Below are 23,114 nucleotides of genomic sequence, written 5' to 3'. Positions count from 1 at the left end.
TGCCGCTTTCAATACCAGATGAACTGGAGGGTATGCTTGGAATGTGGCTCTGTGCAGCTACAATGAGATATTTACTACTACTACCTTTTGAGGTGGTTGCGCTGGGTGTAGGTCCCTGCCGGGCCTTGGAAAATATGACAGCTGGAGGTCATGGTTGTGTAACCTGTGTTGATGGTATCCGTGCTACATCCCGCTCAGTAGCAGCCTTTCTGGATAGGGTGAGAATGTTGGTCTCCATCCCATTAGGGGCGGGAGTGATGTGCGTGATGACTGGCTCATCCTCTTCATCAACATCACCCCCCTCTTCTACATCTACCTCCATAACTGTACGTTTTTCTGGAACCTTCCTTTTCAGAAGCATTGTCTTGTGGCGTGCATCACTCTCAGACTGAGCTGGTGACTGCCAAGTGGCATCACGGTCATGAGAAGCGGGGCTTGAAGAAGAAGATGATTAACTTTTCCTTGCTGGTGGTCTGGAAGACAATAGATCTTCTGAAACATTGGTTTGCTCCACTTGATCTGCGGGAAGCTCGATTCCCTGAAATGCCCCTACATCAGGAGCAACAACTACTTTTATGCGTTCTTTGCGCTCCAGCAACCAGCAGTTACTGCAGGTACCCAGAGTGAAGAAGACCAGACAAGGTGGCCGTGCGTTGGCCCATGCCGGACCAGTACTCTGGAACTCTTTCCCCTCAGACTTAAGATCACTTACCAGCCACCTGACTTTTCGGAAAGTCTTAAAAACATACCTGTTTCCCAGCAATTAATGTCTCACCTGCTCACAAACCACCACTGGACACCAGTACAGATCACTCCCTTTGCAGCAACACCGCGGAGATACCCCTTCGGGGGTCTATTCTGGCGCTTTATAAGAATATAAAATAAATAAAATAAATGGGCTGTTCGTGCGGCTGCTGCTGTTGTTCTTGCGGCTGCTGCTGCTGTTGTTCTTGCAGCTGCTGCTGCTCTTGTTCTTGCGGCTGCTGCTGTTCTTGCGGCTGCTGCAGTTGTTGCGGCTGCTGCTGTGGCTGCTGCTGCTGCTGCTGCTGTTGTTGTTGCTGCTGCACACTTATCTGCTGAGTTGCCTGCGTTGATGGTGTACTACTTTGCGATGATGACATTTCAACATCGCTGCTCATTAGTAGACTGGCTACCTCTGCGACACTCAAGGGCTTGGGCCTCGGTTGGTGGGGTCGGATCACTGGTGCGGAGGTGCTGCTCCCATCTTGGTTCCCGGACAACGTTGCTGCAGGCGTAACTTTTTTGCTCCCCAAAAAAACATTGGCTGGCACACCAAACGTGTTTAATGCCACTTCCTTTTTTCTGTTCCTTCTTCTCACCAGCAACTTTCTTGGTACTGGACCTGGTACTTTTCTTTGGGGCCATCTTCTTCAGATGTCAGGCAGGACGCAGATGCACAACAAGTTGTGTTCACACGTGGACGTGATGCGCAGCAGGATTTCTGTCTAGCTGGCAGTACAACAGGTGATGATGATGACACCTCCTCCTCTGGCTTTTTGTGCACCTTAAAGCAAATAAGCCAGGGGATGAACATCAGTGAAATGTTGCATTTTTTGTTGTGTGGTTAAGTTACTTACTACTGTACAAAATATATAGTCTAGCCATTTCTGAGACTTTGTCAACAAGGGCTAAGTTATACTACTGTGTATACACACACTACACTCTCAGGAAGGATAGGAAAGAGAATAAGAACCACCAAATAAAAAATGTAATGGAAGTGGGGTGGACCCTATTTGCCATTAAATTATTAGAGCATCACATCATGCATGGAGCTGCTGCTGGTAAAGGGGGTGGATGGATGGAAGCAGTAAGCCAATAGGAAAACCATGCAGGCCTATATGCCAAAAACTAACTCCCAACACAAAGAAAGGCCACAGGTCACATGGCGAGGCCCAACAACATCAGAAAGCCCACCCCAAAAAAACACACTTCCCAACTCAATCCAGTGCCATCCATGCCCTAAATGATGTCTACATTCAACAGACCACACACAGAAACACTTGATTAATAAAGCTGTGGCTACCTGCTCTGAGCCTACTGGATGAAAGCAGGCCTGTTGGCAGACAAAGCCAGACACGCTTGCATGCCTAGGCTTCTAAATGGCCACCAGCCACAAGGCCAGGCCCAACAACAGAAAGTCCACCCCAAAAAAACACATTCCCCAGCTCAATCCAATGCCATCCAGGCCCTAAATCATGCTTGAAAATGAAATACATTCAAAAAACACCAAAGGAACAGTTGCTTCATCATGCACACACCCATGAGGCCATGACTATCTCTGGCCTACTACTGACTACTACTACCCACAACATTTTTAAAAAAAAGGAATGATAGTTACCAAAATTAAATTGTAGTTGCAACAACTGCAATGCCCCTAATCAAACAAACACAACAACCACTTACTTGTAAAATATCCAATTCAAAAATCCTCAAATCCAACTGCAATGATGCAGCAGACTAAAAGAGTGATCTTTCAAACTCAAAATCCAAAGGCAGAATGACCAGGAGATGGTCAAAGCACTGGGAGGAGCCTGCTGGTCAGGAACAGGAAGTTGGAGATTCTGTGGCACTTCCTCCCTCTCTCAACCTTTTAAAAAAAGGACTCCTTGCACAAAAAAGAACAGCCAAATGTTAATCTGATGAGTTTTTTTCATCCAAATCATCATTTCCAGAAGGTTTTATGCTGCTAGAGCTGATAGTCTTCTCCAAATTGAAAATTTCACATGTTCGAGTTCTCGAACTTCACATTACTTCCGCGGCGCGTCCAAAATGACTTGATCGCGTTCTCTCGCTCCCTGTCGCTGGGATATGACGTGTTCGGATTCTCTCGCTCCTTGTCGCGTTCGATATGATGTGTCTGCGTCCTCACACTCTCACTCATGGTGGAGAATGACGTGTTGGAGAACCCAATCATCTCATACTCTCGCGGTGCATGATCTCGAGAAGAAATACGTGATCGCACGACGAATGACGTGATCATGCGATGAATGATGTTATTGCGGGCGCAAACTCTCGAGAGATAGAGCAAAATGGTTACCACAATCCAACATCTCGTGGACAACGCGACCGGATCGGGAAAACTTGTCGGCGAACGCGGGGATTCAGGTAAGGCGAGCAAGACAAAAATTTCCGGTAAAATGCGGATTGCGGACAATTTTACATCTTTGCGCTCTCCGTGGAACGCAAAAATGTCAAATGATCGCAATTTCCGCAAGTGGAACGGAATTTGCGTCCAGGCCTAGCATGAACCCTGCCCCAAATAATCTTCAAATGATCTTAAAGGTACAAATAAACTCTATAGTTACTAAAACTTGTACGCATCTGACAAAGAAACAGAAAATGGAAGCAATGGAAAATGTATCCGGTATCGCTCACAGGAGATTGTTTGATCCCTTGCCAAATGCATAGCAGTATTTAATCCTGCAGGCAGACCATAGGTAAATGAGGTTTTTACAGTGGTGAAAGGGGGTTCTTAATTGTTAAACAAAACATTGAATAGAAGAAACACAGCAATCTCTGCTAATTGCATCTGCGGTGACACAGACATTTTGAGGCAATTTTTATTAGATTGCCACTTGAACAGTTTCATAGGAACGATCACTATTTATGTAGCTCCAACTAGAACAGTTAGATAAGCCAGAAGAACAAATCTTTTACCTCCTAAGTGACTTGTGCGGACACTCAATACTGGAATATTTTTGAAGAAAAGCTGGGGATGGAGTGCTGCAAATGGAGAGTTATGCTAGTCCTGCCCTTGGCCCCTGGAACAACCTATCTAGTTCGATGAACTGTGAGTAACAGCTTAGGTCCCTTGGTTATAAGAAGAAAAGGTCTATTTTATAATTGTTTAATAATACAATGTATGTATGTCTTGTATTTTAATTTGTATTCTCAGTGCATTAAAGACAGCCTTGCTTTTCATGAGGGGCGAAAAAAATCCAGTTACCATGATCGACCTATATAATAGCTGTTTTGTAATGTTCCTCATTTAACAATAACATGTGTTTCTTGTATCTGAGAGTGCACGTGTGTCGTTATCAGGTACAGTGTATATTTTAGTTTCTTGTTCAGAACATGAGTGCATAGCTGTCTAATATGTTCTGGGCTGAAACATGCTGACCGGGAGCAGGGGAATAACTCTAGCTCTTATGGTGCAGGAGGCCCCCCACCCTTCAGCGGCCCCCTTTCAACCCAAGGCTCCTGAATATCTCTAGTACATGGGGGCTGAATGGTGCCCCACTGCCTTTGCTGGGGAAGGGGGCATTATCATTTATTACACCACTGTGGGGGAGAGAAGCCGTAGGCAGCGTGCTCACTAAGTACTGGAGACTCTCTCTCTACCCTGTCTTAAACTGATCCTCTTTTCTGGTACAGAACTCACTTTGCAATGTCGCTTTATTTCTTTATATTGAATTTTCAAATAAATTATGCGGCTGTTATACATCATAAATAATCAGGTACATCTTTATATGGGAACCAATGCATACACAATTTTCACCCCTTACTCGCAACTGTAACAGAAAAAGTGAAAGGGTCATAGAATTTGCAGGAGTTGTCACCCATTTAATGGTAGAAATGATGTTATGAGAATGAAAAATCTATAGCTAATCATATCAAAGGGAATGGGTACAGAAGAACCAAGCGGAATAAATGAATTAAGATCCAGAGCATATGTGACATAATGCTAAACTGTAGGTCTAATAGGAATATGCAAAAATATATTTTTTGCATTTGTATTTGAATTTATAGGGCGCACAGCTACCCATAAGGGGTCTCCCGGCGCCAAAGAAGCAGTGGTTAGCGCATCGCAGGTGTTATTGAGAGAAGAGCCAGGTCTTAAGCTCTCTGCGGAATTTCAGCAAGGATGGTTCGAGTTTCAATGACGCCGGGAGGGAGTTCCAAAGCCTGGGGCCAACGCAAGAGAAGGCGCGCCCGCCCATTCTCATTAGTTTGAAACGTGGAATTTGGAAATTGCCTTGATCTAAGGGGCCGGGAGGGAGAGTATTGTTGAACAAGAGCCTGGAGGTAAGCTGGGGCTGACCCTAGCTTGATTTTGTGCATGAAGCAGAGTGCCTTGAATTTGACACGATTGGCAATGCGGAGCCAATGAAGGTCTCTAAGAACAGGGGAGATTGGGGATCTCCATTGGACCTTACGTAGGAGCCGGGCAGCTGAATTCTGGACTAGTTGAAGCTTTCTCTGGAGCTCCAATGTGACTCTGAGATACAGTACATTGCCGTAATCCAGGCGGGAGGTGATTAGGGCGTGGACCGCTGGGCGTCTGGTCCCTACTGGTAGCATCCATAATATTTTTCTAAGCCAGCCCAAGATGGAAAAACACGTGGCGGCCACCTTAACCACTTGGTGTCGCATTGAGAGCGAGTCATCCAGGACAAAACCAAGGTTACGAACCTGGGTCACTGGGAGAGATGGAGGGCCCATTTCTGGAGGCCAGTGCACAGGGTTCCAGAGATTTTTCTGTTTGCCACAATGAGCACCTCCGTCTTGTCTCCATTCAGCTTCAAGAGGTTTGTCTGCATCCTTTCAGCCACTCGGCTGAGTCCAAGTTTAAGGACAGATGGAGCATTTACTGCGGCTGAGGAAAGGGAGAAGAGGATCTGGGTATCATCCGCGTGTGAGTAGAGGGAAAGACCAGCGTCTTCCACGATGGTGGCCAGGGGTCTCACGTAGATAATAAAGAGCATAGATCTCAGTGAAGACCCCTGCAGGACGCCATACGCAGATGATCAGACAGAGGAGGAGGAACCGGAAGAGACAACCTGGAAAGTGCGTTTATTAAAAAACGAGACCAGCTAGGCAATGGCAGGGCCGGTCATGCCAGCCGTTCTCAAGGCTCGCATGAGGATGGAATGTGAGACCCTGTCGAATGCGGCGCTTAGGTCTAAAAGGATAAGCGCCGCAGTCTCACCCTGGTCGAGGCGGGAACATAGGTTCTCAGTAACCCCCAGGAGGGTAGTTTCAGTGGAGTAGTGGGGGCGGAATCCTGACTGGGATGGATGTAGAAAACCTTTGGTCTCCACGTGAGAGGAAAGGTGGATGTTAATGTGTCTCTCCAGGATTTTTGAGAACACGGGGAGCAGCGAAATAGGCCGGAAGTTAGCGAGTATCTTGGGGTCTGCCCCGGGTTTTTTTAGGAGTGGTACCACCAGGGCTCTTTTCCATTCCTCCGGGACTGTGGATTCCCGCAGTGAAAAGTTCAGAAGCTCCTGGATAACTAGTAGAGCCTCAGGAGAGAGCTGGCGGAGGATGCTCATGGGGATTGGGTCCATGGGGAGCCCGAGTTGACCTTCGTCATTTGAGTGCGGAGTGAGATGGGGTCTAGCAAAGGCCAGTTTGAGATCTGAGGTGATGGGCTCAAAGGGTCCATGATGGAGGGACCAGGAAGAGGCTTGGAGGGGACAGAAGACAGAGTGTTGTAGATAGTTTCGACCTTGGATATAAAGAAATCCGCGATTTCATTGCATTCTCCCAGCACTGGAGGCGTGGGCGCGGTGTTAGAGCCAGCTAGATTTTTAACCATAGAAAAAAGAGTTTTCGGACGGTTAATGGCTTTTTCAATAGAGTCTTAGACAAAGAGGGCTTTGGCCTTTCTGCAGGCTTGGTGGTATGGCTTGCGGGCCGATCGGTAGGTTAATTTATCGCTCGAGGCGTAGGTTTTCCTCCAAGATCTCTCCAGACGTTTGCATTCGGATTTGATGGCTTTCAAATCATCCGTGAACCATGGGGCAGGGATAAGATGGGAAATTGGTCGTCTTGGGCGGAGCGGCAGGTGGTGATTGATATTGGAGGTGAGCCAGTGGGATACTTCCTGAGCCAGGGAGATACACCCAAGATTGTTATCAGGGTGGGTGGCAGAAAGAGAGGCATTAAATGCTGGAATGTTCAGTTTGGACCAGGCTCTGAGGTTGGCCGTAGGGCCAGAGGGAAGCATGCCCTTGGTAGTGTCCGCAGGCATAGTGAAAAGGATGGTAAAGTGGTCAGACCAGTCAAGGGGGAGCGCAGGGGAAGTGCAATCAAACAGAATATTGGAAATAATGGGGTAGAGTAAGTGGCCAGCCTGGTGGGTTGGTCCTTGATTATGCAATGTTAGATTGATGGCCTCGCAGTCGGATAAGAACGTTCTGCTTAGGCCGTTCAGTGTGTCTTCTAGGTGGAGATTTAGGTCTCCTAAAATCATAAAATTGGCTGCCTTCAGAGCGTGTGGGGCAACGTATTCAACAAATGAGGCCAGCCACTGCGTGGGTTTATCAGGGGGGTGATAAATAAGAATACCCGATAGTGTCAGTTGAGGGGAGACCGCTAACTTGAATATAGCAGCTTCACAGTTAGGGAATGGGGCAGCGTTAAGGGAGTAGTAGTAGATATCTTTAAAAATGATCGCTATCCCACCCCCTTTCCCGGTGGAACGATCCTGTCTGACTATAACATATCCAGGTGGCAGGGTACTAGCCACATCTGGGCCGGAGCTCGAATGGAGCCAGGTTTCTGTTAGAAACAAGGCATCCGGCTGAGAGGAGACTAATAGGTCGAATATATGATCTCTGTTTTTAGGCAGGGATCGACAGTTAATGCTCCAGAACTTGTATGGGGGACTTGGTGGCATTGGCAGTGCGGGGTTGCACGGCAGAGTGAGGTGGCACTGAGGGCATTTAAGTGGAGGTTTGAGAGAGCAGTGCAAAGCGAAGCAAGAGGGGAAGGGGCAGTTAAGTAGATAAAAGCTCCTCAGAGGAGTAGGTGATTGGGCTATGGGGCGTAGATATGGCCGGAGCAGGGTTTCTGGCCGCCGGGCGCCTCAGGGTGCGGACGGGCGCAGACGTGCTTGCCTCCGGCGGGCCCGCTGCGCCCGCCCGCTGCGCGTACGGGAAGTGGTGTGTGTTATATTGGGGTGGGAAAGGGCGGGCTCATCTCGTTAGAGGAGGGCGGGAACGAGTCAAACCCCAGCGCTGCAGAGTTAATTCGTCTGAACGAGGACAAGCAACGTTATGACAGAATGGCACAAGTTATTAAAGCACAGTAATAATACACTTTTAAAAAGAAGTAAAGCCGGTTAAAATCGCTGCTAACAGACCTCCGGCTTCCGCCTCAGAGGAGTCACAATCACTGGATCTTTAGGCGAGTGGGAGGGCGGGAGGTTAAGTAGCCAGATAGGAATATGCAAAAATGTGTAGAAGGATGTCGCCTTTTAAATAGATAAATGACAAGTCAATGGAGTTCCCTTCTCTAATACAAACCTAAGCCTGTAGACATCTAATTAGCAAGTAGAGTTTCAGCCTGAAACCATGAAAAAGTTGAAAGTCTGGAGATAAGGTTATTATGCTCTTTCATGAATAAGGGGGCCCACATGTCGGTAGATATGAGTTCCTGATTGTTCTTTGTATAAATAATATGTTCATGTACAGCTGTGAGGCCCACACTCTCCAACCGTTCTTCCTGAGTTGGGACATTGGGCAAATGCAGCATGCATAGTTTGACCAATGCCCTGGGTGTCGCTGTAAGAAGAGACTGTGTCGGAGCTGGAGAACTCTCCAGAAGTGGGAGCATAGAATTGTGCATCAAGACTCTCAAAGGGTCAAGATCAAACAACACCTTTATAATGACATGCCAGACCTCGCTGTTCTGGGTGCTGATTTGTGGGCATCCCAAGATCCATGTCACCCCATGCCACCAAGAAGACGGTGTAGAAAATTAGAAATATTGATGTACATAAGCAACGTTCATTTCCCTTTTCCCACTCCTCTCCCTGCATGCACCATGAATACCGTAAAGCATTGACTGCATCACTCTGCCAGCAAAGGCCTGTACCCATGCGTACATGACAGCCATTCTAAGCACCCTGGCCCTTTTTCCTGCTCATTACAATCACCGGCTTCCCTTCTGCGCGTATCTGAACCCCCCCCCTCCCTCTCTCACATGCATGGATTAATGAAACCCTCTCCCTCTGTGCGACCCTGCCCTGAAAGGCAGCCCTTCTGCTTGACCCACGCAAACCCCCCATTCACTCTTGAAGAGGTCACCTTCACCCCAGCTGACATAGCCCTCCCCAGCTGCACCTGACTACCACCGCTCTCTCATGCATGAGTCATAAGATCTCTCTCTCTCTCTCTCTCTCTCTGTGCGACTCTGTCCCTGTGCACACCCTGGCTCCCCCTTCCCCTTCTCCCTCACACGGGCAAGTCATAAACCTCCTTCTGCAAGATCCTGTCCTTGGTAGTCACGGCCGCGCCTGACCAACACCTCCTTTCCTTCCATGAATGCCCCTCTGTTGACAAGCCCTCCCTCCGCACTCGATTGTCCACGCGGCATGAATACCACTCCTTTGATGACCCCTTCCCCCGAGTCCGACTGACCACACATGTCCGAGGCCATCGCCTAAGCCAGGAGATACCATTTACTGCCCTTTTTGTATGAAGTCACTCCTCTTCAAAGGACCCACTATTGATCCTGGCCACCCCACCCCCTGGGCTATGATCAGGCGCACACATTCTAAACAGTTGACGGAACACTCAGCTGCGTGATTGCCCTCCCCTCTTATCAGCAAGTCAAGGGTCCCTATTGTGAACACATGTGGGGCAGGATTGACACGAGGATTATGGGGATGTCTTTTCTTTGTTTCACAATGCTGTGATTGTAATGCCAAGTGTTTTGTAAGGTATAAAAGACGGAGTCTCAGCTCACTTGTTAGAGCACCTCCCGATGACACCTTGTTTCGTGTCTGAAATGACAGGCTCTCCTCATGAGAAATAAACTCTGTTCTTGTGATTCCTGCTCCCAGCGCCCGTCTCTTTATTTTGGTAACTATTCAGAATGGGAACTAATAGGCGACTTGCGCCAGCCATCCGGGCATCGATACTAGTATGGAAACGCACATGTCTCTCTCTTTTTCTACAATTGGCGTCCCAACGCGGGGTCCATCAGTGACATAAGGTCCAATGAGAGAGATCCAGACGATGAGGTGAACATCTAAATGATCGGAGTATACCTGCCTTGAGAGGGCCCTCGTCCGGCTGCCGATTGAATGAACTTCACCAATTCCGAACGGACCTCTCTCGAGAGACCCACTGTCCTGACTGGAATCCCACAGGATTGCCGCGGTAAAATCATGGAGTAAGAGAACGATCGGGCGCTGGAAGGAGGAAGGCGAAGAACTGCCCACACGGTCCGGTCCGGGTAAGGTCGCGTAAATGCGACAAATTGTGAATTAATTGTTTGGTTTGGATAATACTAGTATTACGCTTTGTTGAACCCTCTGGAGATTCACCGTCTGCAAACAGAGAAAACAACAGGCTCTCTCTTTGCAAGCAGTGAAGGATAGGTAACGCAGACTTTTGTCCCCATTGTAATCCGTCGTGCCTATCTTCCTCCCCCACTGTTTCCCGAACTATCGTTCGTGGATTATTGTCTGGAGATTCTTTGTCTGCAAACAGGGAAGAACAAGGTCTCTCTTTGCAGGTAGAGAAAGAGTGGGTAACGCAAACTTTTCGTACCCACTTATTCTCCCCACTGATTGTTTGATTGACTGTACATTAAGTGTTCGGTATTGGTTCTTTTGAGGTATTCACGGCCTCCAAACAACGTAGAATAGAAATATTCTGTCTAGTCTTTGTCCGCCGTGATAAGATAGGTAGTGCAGACCTTTGTCCCCGTTGTAACCCGTCATGCCTATCTTCTCCCCACTGGTTGGTAGCCTGTTTAGCCCGGACCGCTTATTAGAGTTGAACCATCCAGCTCCACTGGAGGGCACACCTAATAAGGACCTGTTCATTAAGTGTGGACTAGTCGCTATAGCTTATAATAGGCTATGGCATAAAAATACAAGAAAAGGAGTTGAGCGAAATCAGTAGGCCACTGAGGAGTTATCAACTTCGCTAAAAATAAAATAAGAAACGTTAGAAATAACCCGTAATAAGAAACATAAAAATGGCGAGGGAAGACAAGCTTGACACCAAGGCAAGCCACGAGGTAGCTAGGTTCCGTTGCCTATTCCTGCCCTAAACATGTCTGCCTCATTGCCCACCACGCCCAAATAACGGTCACATGAAATAGATACAAATCAACAGGTACCTACCCCCATTCCGGAAACTCCCGAAGTGCCACAGGTCCGCGGTTACGCCCATCCGGTAGGCGAGGCCTCGAGGCATGCGGGACTCGCCTGGCCGCAGTCGGAAGGGGAGGCTGTGGGGCGGACGGCCCAGAAAACCGTGATGGCCTCTCCTTCTCTCCTCTTCTGCTGCCCTGCAGGCCACGGGGGGGGGCTGTCTTGCCTCAGCCACCGACCCCCCCCCCCTCTGTCTCTCGCCTGGACCGGCCCGCGAAGAAGGCCGAAGCCAAAACAAGAACGGCGGCGCTTACATGTAGTCCCGCCACATGTCGACGCCTGGACAAGCGCAGGTAGTCCCGCCACATGCCGACGCCTGGATAGTTACAGGTAGTCCCGCCACATGTCAAAATCCTGGAGAGTTGGAGGTAGTCCCGCCACATGTCAAAAAGGGGGGGGGGGGGCTGTCTTGCCTCAGCCACCGACCCCCCCCCCATCTTCAATAGCCGGCACGGCCAATATCGAAACAGCGGAGCCGAGGATCGGCGAGGGGTCGCTGGAAGGGGGAGGTGGCGCGAACGAGCCTCCCCCACCTCCCTCCAGGTGGAGGCTTCCAGCGACACCCCAACGCTCTTACTTAAGGAGGGTCCACATCGAAAAGCGGTCTTTCTGCCCGGGGCGGGCACACGCCCCATGCCATCTCTCCTCAACCTTGAAGATTCTATGAGAGCCGGGGGGCCCCGACCCCTCTGCATGGGTGCCCCCATCCCCCTCACTGGGACCCGCGACATCGACACACTCCTGCCGGCGCCAGCCTCAGTTTGGAAATGGCTAAAACATAGCCAAGGTACAGACTTGTTCAGTTCCGGTGGAACACCAGAATGACCCGGTAGGAAAATTGTTGTTGCCCTCCCCACTCTTTGACTGATGGTCCATTTGTTAGACTGTTACCACATTGCGAAAAACTTTTTGAACTGCCAACGGAAGGTTTTGGTCCGACCATGAGTCATTGGAGACATTCTGACTATACCGGAACCTGCCTGACCTCGCCCAAAATGGCGCCGATACACAAAACGAAAACTTTCGAACTCCCTGTTCACCTGGATTGCTCGAATAGTGATGCTCTGAGATATGTATGCATTTTTGGACAATGAAAGTCGATAAGATGGATAGTGATTATGTGCTTAGAGAAGAAAGCAATACAGATATTGATCATGTGTTTTGACAATGAACTGATTTAGGGTGGGTACTTATTATGAATGGGAACAATGAATTGGTGTAATTTAGACAGTGAACGAGCACATGGATAATGAATTAATTTAACATGACTGAATCCTTGACATGCATCATGCTTGCTCTGTAGTAAAGTTTTATACGATTTTATTGCACTGCCGCACTTTATGCAATGAACTGCCACCAACTTCGTTCTTCTTATGTACAGTTCCAATCTGCTCCGTGGCCGGTCCACTGGGTTATAGGCCTGTATTTACACACCAGCACTTTTTATTAAAGGTATTTTTGAAAACGAAAGCATAGTTGTAGCGGTTGCATTAATGAGTTTTGAGTGTATTACTACTGTGAGCAACGATAAAGTATGATGAAGGCTGAAGGTTAAAAAGGACCCGATATTTAGAAGCTACATTAGGTGTCACAGGCAGCCGGAAAAGTGTTTTAGAAGCCTTAAAGCGACACCCCAGAAATGCCACCCGACCGCCACCCTTGCACCCAACCAAAAGGGGTTACGACCAAGCAACTCATGTAGATACGCAGATCGTCAGTGATTATCTATCTGACATTTCTGGTCCCTCTAGGCTTAAACGCTGAGATGGCAAAGAAATGCGCTACTTGGAGATAGGTCGAGTATGTGGTAGGTAAAAACATTTCCGGATTACTGCATGCTGATGTGGTTTGAATGCTGCCCCCCACCCCCTTCTTTCTCCTCCCTTCTGCAGGTCACGTCGGAACCTCGGCTGAAGTATGGGAGGACGATGACCGAACTACCGACGAGAAAGGGAAGAAGGGAATATGAGCATGGTCCTTATGACAATAAGTTTTTAAAAGGACAAAGACTTGACATGACTGTACCTCCTTAGAACATAGCGACTGGGAGGATGGACTGACATAGAGACCTGACGGGTACTGTATGACGAAAAATTGGCTCGAAATAACACGTTAGAGAATGTAACTAGACGTTTGACTAGGTAGGGAAAGGACAAAAGAAAAGTGCACGGGTGAGGGTTACCAAGACTGCACCCATCTGGGAAGTTAGAAATGTTGCTGATGTTCAAAATGTACTGCCCCCCTTCTCACACTCTTATAGATCTAGCCAAGCTGTCCGGCTGTTCTCCCGATCAATACTTGCCGTTGCCTCAGCCGGAAGAACTTCCGACAAAAGGAAGAAACTGGAGAATGGTTTAAAATCCAACCATGGGTAAATAGCGCGACCAGGTTCATTTCTGATCGACTAACCAAGGTGTAAGTATTGGCAATTGAGAACGCTCGAAAAGATAACAGGCGAGAGGGAAAAGGGAGGGAAAGGTAGAAAGAGCTAAGCACGTAGGTAAATAGGATAGTAAAAAGATAAATAGGATATAAAAAAAAAAATATATAGATCTTGTTGGCCAACTATTGCTTTCTGTTTTTGTTGTGAATGTCTTATATATGTAATACATGTACTGTCTTCCTTCGTCTGAGTTTGTGTGTGTGTGTACCGTAGGGGTTTGTGTTCTTTCTTTGTTTACGTCTCTCCGTTACCTGACCCCCTACTGTTCTGTGTTATGAACGCACTAAATGACCTATTTTTGTACACGTCTCTCTCTCTCTCTCTCTCTCTCTCTCTCTCTCTCTCTGTCTCTCTCTCTCTCTTTCTCTACATGTCATGCGTGTACCAAATGGCTCGTTTAGATTGCGGACGACTCTCACTCTATGAGAGTCTCCTTATTTCATCTTCCTTTTTATGGTAAAATCGTGCCTCGCAGGCACCAGTCTGAGTGGGTAATTATTGAACGCGAAGGCGTTCAGCGAAATTGACCGAAAACTAAAAATGATTGTATATCGCCATATTACTACCTCTCCTTTCTGCAAAATGAATGAACTCGAATTGGCTGAGAAAGAAAGGACAGGTAAGACGACTAAGGTCCCCCAATCTGGCCTTTATAGGGGAACTGTATGTCAATGGCACCTTATTTTTCTGTTCATCAGAGACGAACGCCAATGTTCAGCTTGACCCCCAACGCCCAGATCACCCCCCCTTCTTTTTGCACCCAAGCACGAGCGCCCGAAGCATCCCCGCCCCATTTGATAGACCCCAGCTGCTGTCCCGGGTATAAACATGATGACCATGAGCGACTGTCGTCCCTCAAGAAAAACCTGTTTTACCTGACTCTCGATGATAGCGCCCCCGCCCTGTTTGGAAGGGTTAGCCAGCCTTGAAGGGAAATGTTAGACTGATAAAGGCTTGGGTTTGAAAGGCAAGTCTACACTGAAAGTTCCAAAATGTTGAAATTGGTGAAATGCGCAGTTGATAGGAATATTATTTCTATAAATTTATGTCATGAATAGACGACAAATACCCTTGGCATGAACACAGTAGGAATGTTGACATATGCACTGCTTGGTAATAGACCTCTGACTGTGGTCGATGAGCGTATCTCCCAAGTGCGAATGAGGGAGGAATTCACCTGCATAAATGACTTCTTCTGTCAGTTCTCTAAAACTTGTTTTGTACCTATTCAAAGATTTGCGATCACCGGAGGAGAAGGGTCGGACGTGCCTGGCTGCAGATCTTGAGATACATGCGACCTCGACCAAAGGTGGAGCTGCAGAGCGACAAGATACGGGACGAGACAGCAATTTCAAACGTGGAAAATGAAAAATGACGGGCTGCCCTGAAGCCCTCCGTCTGCTAAACCCACGTGTGCCTGGAGTCTCCGTCCCCCTTCTTTGGGCCCGATTGATGGGCCTGCTTGCTTGTTATCCTTTGCTCCCCTGGTCCCTTTTGTGTATCCCAGGAACTCCAACCCAACTCCACTCTCTCTCCTATCGACTATTTGAACGACACACACCCTCTTTTCCCCGTGACTTGTTGCCAAAAGGAAGAACTGCATTCAAATGGGAATAGGGTGTTGCCACAGAAATATAGGTGCCGAGCATAAGGCGCCGCCAAACGGATTGTTTAGGAAACAGGACTGTGGTCTAACAGCAGAGGACTGACCGCACCCTGCGGCTTGTAAGGATAAATCCGAGCTGGACCCATAGCTCCACCGCCGGTGCTCAACAGCGCCAACAAAAGGACACAGACTAGAGCCTACCAGTGATGGCTCACTACTAAAAAGACACTGTGACGAAGAGATCTTGTGTATTGAACTGAATTCCGCCCTCAACTACTTGGTCAAAATGCTCATTGGCCACATTTTTTTAGTCAGAAACATTAATGCTATGTAATGCTTTGAAATAACAGGAACTCGACAAATGCAATCTCCTATGTGCTGCATTCTGCCAAACACATCAACTGTCCATGATTATATGCCATATGTTAGTATTGACAAATGCTAATTCTTTGATGGCACCTGTTTATATGTACCTTCATCGATTACGAAAATGAACATTGCTATGTAAAAAGGGGCGACTGTAGAAAATTAGAAATATTGATGTACATAAGCAACGTTCATTTCCCTTTTCCCACTCCTCTCCCTGCATGCTCCATGAATACCGTAAAGCATTGACTGCATCACTCTGCCAGCAAAGGCCTGTACCCATGCGTACATGACAGCCATTCTAAGCACCCTGGCCCTTTTTCCTGCTCATTACAATCACCGGCTTCCCTTCTGCGCGTATCTGAACCCCCCCCCCTCCCTCTCTCACATGCATGGATTAATGAAACCCTCTCCCTCTGTGCGACCCTGCCCTGAAAGGCAGCCCTTCTGCTTGACCCACGCAAACCCCCCATTCACTCTTGAAGAGGTCACCTTCGCCCCAGCTGACATAGCCCTCCCCAGCTGCACCTGACTACCACCGCTCTCTCATGCATGAGTCATAAGATCTCTCTCTCTCTCTCTCTCTGTGTGCGACTCTGTCCCTGTGCACACCCTGGCTCCCCCTTCCCCTTCTCCCTCACACGGGCAAGTCATAAACCTCCTTCTGCAAGATCCTGTCCTTGGTAGTCACGGCCGCGCCTGACCAACACCTCCTTTCCTTCCATGAATGCCCCTCTGTTGACAAGCCCTCCCTCCGCACTCGATTGTCCACGCGGCATGAATACCACTCCTTTGATGACCCCTTCCCCCGAGTCCGACTGACCACACATGTCCGAGGCCATCGCCTAAGCCAGGAGATACCATTTACTGCCCTTTTTGTATGAAGTCACTCCTCTTCAAAGGACCCACTATTGATCCTGGCCACCCCACCCCCTGGGCTATGATCAGGCGCACACATTCTAAACAGTTGACGGAACACTCAGCTGCGTGATTGCCCTCCCCTCTTATCAGCAAGTCAAGGGTCCCTATTGTGAACACATGTGGGGTAGGATTGACACGAGGATTATGGGGATGTCTTTTCTTTGTTTCACAATGCTGTGATTGTAATGCCAAGTGTTTTGTAAGGTATAAAAGACGGAGTCTCAGCTCACTTGTTAGAGCACCTCCCGATGACACCTTGTTTCGTGTCTGAAATGACAGGCTCTCCTCATGAGAAATAAACTCTGTTCTTGTGATTCCTGCTCCCAGCGCCCGTCTCTTTATTTTGGTAACTATTCAGAATGGGAACTAATAGGCGACTTGCGCCAGCCATCCGGGCATCGATACTAGTATGGAAACGCACATGTCTCTCTCTTTTTCTACAACGGCTTTCTACTTCCAAGTAAGCCCATGTGGCATAATCGATCCATTACTGTTGACCACTTGCTACTGTCTTGCAAATGTGCAGGGATTTTGGAGATACACCATCTATTGTCTGGGGGTGTTCTTAAATCCACACTTTGCAATGGTAACGTTTTTCTAGGACATTCTTTTCTGTAATATCTATCAGTTTTGTAAAAATACAAAGGCACCCTATTGCCTTCCTCCATGCGGCATAATATATTTACTAAGATGTCTACACGACTCATTCAATTCATGTATATGCACCCGTTTCAGCTCTTGTCAAACATTCCAGCACTGCATGAAAAGAGTTCAACACAGAAGGAAGAAAATGTGCTTTTGATATAATTCCAGGCTCTTGGGTGTGCAACTTCCTAAGGATCGGGAACCTATGGAATTGGATTTTGTGTCAGAGTTGTGTTGTGTTGTTGATACTGCTGTGATCACGTGACTAGAGTTGTGTCAAATTAAAAGAGTTCAACACAGAAGGAAGAAAATGTGCTTTTTGATATTATTCCATGCTCTTGGGTGTGCAACTTCCTGATGATCTGGAACCTATGGAGCTGAATTTTGTGTCAGAGTTGTGTTGTATTTTTGATACTGCTGGGATTATGTGAATAGAGTGTTGTCTGTAGGACGGCTTGGCCTGCGCCGGCGGTGAAACCCCCTGCTAATACTTGAATGTATAAGTGAAAAATTGCGAAGTTCTGGTCAGTACCATATTGCACCTTTTATTGAATTTTTCATTACTGTAAGGGTTTTTTTTAAAAATATATGATGTTTTGCGGAACACATTCAAAAGGGATGTCCGAAGATGGACAGTTTTTTTCCTTGCAAAGTACACATCGTTCTCACAAAAATGCACAAAAAAATATTGACGTGCCCAAGGTTCTGCATTGGAGTGAAGAGGTTTTCGCATGGAAATTGAACTTTCACAAGCATTTTATATGTGAAAGTAATTTGTACTGAGCCACTAGGGAAGCAAAGCTGAGGGAGACATACACTTGATCACAAAATGTTCTTTAATTACCGAAGGGAGTACTTGGTTAGCGCTGCCAACTAATACTCGCTAGAAATAACTATGCGAGTGAGTTGGTGTAGGAAAAGCAGGACATTTCAAAATGCAGATAAACTACTCATGCACAATAACATCTTCCTACCCCCTTGCTGCACCGACAGCTTTTACCGTGATAAATAAAAAAAAAACAAATGACTGTTCACATGATCTGGCCCAGAGTGTTTACTTTTTGCTTTAATAAGGAATATACAATATTATTTAACCTAAATATGCACGCAGCATTGTAAATGAGAAAGAGACACCTGCAGTTGAATTTATTCAAAATGGCTGTGCAGTGCCTCGATAGGCACTGCATGATGGATGTGGGACAATACATTTTCCTGATTTCCTCTGAAACAGGTAACAGCTAGATTGAACTGAGAAATGTGCTGGCCATCACCAGACTGATGCTGTCCCTTGGCACTGGGCCCAGCGAGGCAACCGATCCTAATTTGATAAAACAATCAATTGCCTTAATCCAATACATGACAAGATGTCATTTTGATTACTGTCTTCCCGGCTGCAGAGTAACATCTTAATTCTATTGGAGCAGCCCTGTGATTTATTTGTTATTCGGCGCCTTGATAAAGCTCCCGCTTGGCAGGCAGAAGTAGCAATAATTCTTATCCAACTGTAATTCGTGCCCTTCTTGTCCTTAAGGAGGAAGCAAGAAAAATTGGAAACAGAATGTAATCTCTGTTGCTCGTGACTGTGGCATAAATCTGTGTATCGGTTGGTGTCGTTTTATCAAGAGTACCACATATCAATTCAAAATGTAGCATTTTAAAAATGTAAATAATGTATGTGCAGCTTAGTGCTGTGGGAAGCAGATGGCAAGCAATATTAGGCTGATTAATGCATTATTTGTTAATATTGGAATGACAAGGCTTAATAGAAGGGGCCTTAGTTTAAAAAAAAAAGCGTGCTATAAATATGGTAGGTAACAAGGAACAAACTGCGAAATTGCATGTTTAATTAGGCAGTTGGATTTGCATCTTTAAATATTATAACCTCTGTCATGGCACAATGTAAACTAAGTAGAGCTCCATTGTGAGGCACCCCATTATTTGTCGTGTGTGGTATCTGTCATGCTGGGTAGCAGTATAACAGGGGGACTACTGGTTAATCCACTACAGGCCATGGAATGGGGCATAACATTGTTAAATCACTGATTGTGCACCGTTTTCTACAGGTGAATCCGTCATTCCAGACCTTTCCCTGGTACACATGCCTACAGGTCTGCAGGTGAATCCGTCATTCCAGACCTTTCCCTGGTACACATGCCTCCAGGTCTGCTCTGTGTGATTGCATTTCGTAATACTGCAGAACTCGTCACAGTGATGTGGGTGTTAACACGTTTCTTTTAAAATTATTACTGAGGTCAAACTCCCATCGAGAACCTTAAAACTGGGGAAGCGTTAATAATTATAAGTAAGTGTAATCCCTCTTTCAAATCTTGAAATGTAGGTTACTTATTGGGGCGAAATCATTTATTTCCCTCGTAATTTACATTGATTTATTCTCAATCTCCAGTACTCCTTTCAGTATCTGGATTTTTATTGCATTTGGAATTTCGTAGACAATTTCTAATAAAATAAAATATAATTTGAAGAGACACCATAGATAGGGAGTGTATTATTTTGTCACGTCGGACAAAGACTCACAATACTCAACTAAATACCCGCAGTACCTTTGCAATAGTTTTCTGAAGAACAGTAATCTTTGATCAGTTTTTTATGAAGCTTTTTCTTTAGCAGCATTTTACCAGCCGTGCAATAAGTGTTTTCTCTGTCGATTAATAGTTCATCAAGCACACAGTTATTTATTTCGTTTTTATTAAGTACGTTAACTTCTGACGCTTAACATTAAAGCACAGTGGGTGGGTGGGTGGTTTTGTAAAATGGCATATTCAAGACGTCAGCCAGTGACTAACTGTGATAAGTAATACTTAGCATGCATTAAAGCAATTGTCTATGATTCATACAGACACCTTAAGTTTAAATTTGGTTTTAATAAATAAATACATACGCACATACTTTCTTTTAAGGTTGAAGATGTATCATGTATTATAGGATGTTAACAAATACTTCTCAGAAAGCTCTGAAATTTCCTCCATTAATCCGTTCCCACGCCCAGCATGTTTCTGGAGTCTTTTAAATTAACCTTTCAAGTTCCTGGTGTGCCAGTGTCCAGTACCTTTCTCCAGTGATGCTCAGAATGCGGGCGCCCGTAGCGATGTTCACGATCCAAAAGGTGGTTCGGGTGACCTACTCACCGCTACCTCAAAACTCAGAAAGTGCAGGGAGGAGAGAGAACATTTCTCGGGTAGAAGGTTCAGTAGCCCTCCTTCTCTGCCCCATTCTCCAAAGGGGTGATACTGAATACGCACCCACTATTATGAAGGACCTCCCACTAGACATAAGAGCCTTCTCCTCACTTCTTGAGTTCCACAAGAAGTTGAAGACTCTTTCAATAACCTTCTCCCTTTGGGGTGGATGGTCCATCTCACCTGCTCGGCATCAGGATACCCGACTGGGTGATAGTGCGCTTTAAAATACACAATGTTAGCCCTGATAGGCTTAGAGTGATCTTTCTCCAAAGGTTTTGCCTGCTTACCTTCAATGTTGCTAAAGTAGTTTATGTTGACCTTAGGACTCTGAGCTCTTTACCAATGCTAACCAATGCTGAAGTGCTTGTGCTCACTCACTAGTTTGATTGATCTATCCACAATTGGCATATTTAATTTACTTTAAGTACCTAGTAAAGTGCACTGCATGTGCCCAGGACCTGTAAATACGACTAGTGAGTCAACAGCACAGATTGTGCCAGCCACTTAAGTAGCCCTTTAAAAATGTCTCAGGCCTACCTCTGCAGAGCCTGTGGGTGTAGTTTACCCTTACATGTTGAATTGGCATTTAAACCCCCCTATTTTTGTAAACAGATTTTATTGATATTTATTATAAAATTAGACATTACACAGTAACATCTAAATGTTACCAAAACCCATAAACCCTTTCCCTCCCTCCCATCTCTTAAGGTCCAGTCCCTATCACATCATGCATCTATATAATAACATCATATTTAATGCACCTCTCACAGATTGTTACTACATACACTCTATCCTTTGTTTATAATTTTGCTATGTTGTCTGTGAAGAAACTGGCAATTTCTTCACACCGTTCATTAGAGGCTATAATGTGGTTTGTCGTTTGACAATATTAAAGAGTTCTCTGAGCCTGTTCTTTGCACAGTCAAGTTGGTTGCAGAAGAAGGTGGCTTTTTTCTGAAGATGTGCTTCTTGTATATCATCCTTGCAGTTCTGAGTAGAGTAAGATGTACTGACAATGGGTGTTGTCTCCAGGTACTTTCAGCTTGCCTAAGATGTATTCTGTTATCATTGAGATCCAAGTTAAACCAAGATTTTGATTTATCTTAGTTGTTTTAATTTGAGTGGTGCGACTAGGCAGAGAGCTTCTGTTATACCAGTGTTGATGTTTGAAGTTAAATCCACAAGGTTGTTTCTTTCTTGGATAAGGTCAATAGGATGCTTCCAGTATTTGAATGGAGACTATTTTCAAATTCCAAAATTTTAGGGTTCATTTCCTCAGCGCCATCACTAGTATTTCATTATTGAGTCTTTAAGACTGGAACCAATGTTATCCCTGCAAAAACCCAATGTTCAGTACCCACTGAGCAGCTGATAATCTTCCATTGAGACAATTGATCCCTCTGTTGCAGCCTTGAATGAAAGCTCCACATAGATGCTCATTTTTTTAAGACAGTAGCTTGACAAACTTCAGTCAGAAGGAGATTAGCATCAGTAGTCTCAGAATAAAGTCTTATATGAAGGCTTCATGCTGAAGGTTTTTCCAGTTCGCTAGTTTTTGTCAGCATGCAGTTTTACAACTCTTTTTACAAGGGATTATTTTCCTTCTTCTTCATTCTGTAAGTAGGTTATGAAGCACAGCCATTGGCTAATAACATTACACATCCAACTTTCTCTTTCTGAGTAATGTATTGTCCCCAAATCTAGGGAGGTTTATTTTCAGGAAATAAAAGTTTCAAAAGGACATTCTGCAAATTTCCATGGTGGTAGAAAGATTGATTTTCAGTGCAGATGCCTGCCCTTCAACTCCACTCCTTGGCTCACAAGACTGGCCAACGGATAATGAAGGATTTCACTTACACTTCACAAATAACATCTTACAGCATCCGAGTATTTAGTATCTTGAGGATATATGTAGCCCTCTCCTATATTGATATCTGGATTTGTATGGCCAATTGTCAACATTAGGCCAGTCTGGGTGATCCCCTACAAATTCCAGCCTTTTGTGGAAATCGCCATCCTAAGTTTAGTACCTGAGCAGATGTCTACATCTGGTCATTTGTATGGCTGTATTGGATTTCCCTTTGGTTCAAGAAGGACAATCAATTATTGAATATTCCCCTAGTTCAGATGGCTGCAATGTCAGCAGTATTGACATTTTTTAATAAAAAAACTTCGCCTTATTAGGTCTCTTAATTGACAATCAAAGGTATCCCACAGTTAGTGAATGTACTGGTTTTGACATTGATTTATGCACCAGACCACGTTTTGTAAATAAAGCATCTTAAACAAAGTCTGTAAGCAAGCATATTCTTTCCTTTAAAAATGAACAAAAATATTGGTCCATTGTGTTGTGATAATTTTGTAAACAGTCTTTTTGACACAATATTTTAGTTTGATTATATTCTGACAGTTACATTATGGTACCAATTCCCATACAGACAATGATCAATGGACTTCTGGCATTCATGTATAAGCAGACCAACACGTTTTGCACACTCCCAAGCATACAGACGTAACGACATATAGGAATTTGCTCACACAACTCAATGAACATTATAGATATACAATATTATGCAGTCGCCAAGGTAACAGGTATAGTGGCGCTCATGGACACACACTAGACATTTAAAGAAAAATCATTGGTAGTGCAGTTCTCCCATAGGCGAATTTGCAAATGATTAGTGCCAGGCCCACAGCTTTGTTCAGAAGCCAGTGGCCAGCATTATAGGAGGTTGTTTGCCCATTATAAGAGCTGCCTAGTCTTGATGCCAACTCATGCCTTTATAATCCACCACC

The sequence above is a fragment of the Lissotriton vulgaris genome, chromosome 4_1, assembly GCF_964263255.1.
Source record: "Lissotriton vulgaris chromosome 4_1, aLisVul1.2, whole genome shotgun sequence".
Taxonomy (NCBI): domain Eukaryota; kingdom Metazoa; phylum Chordata; class Amphibia; order Caudata; family Salamandridae; genus Lissotriton; species Lissotriton vulgaris.
The sequence above is the reverse complement of the archived record's forward strand: the minus strand, read 5'-3'. Positions refer to the sequence as shown.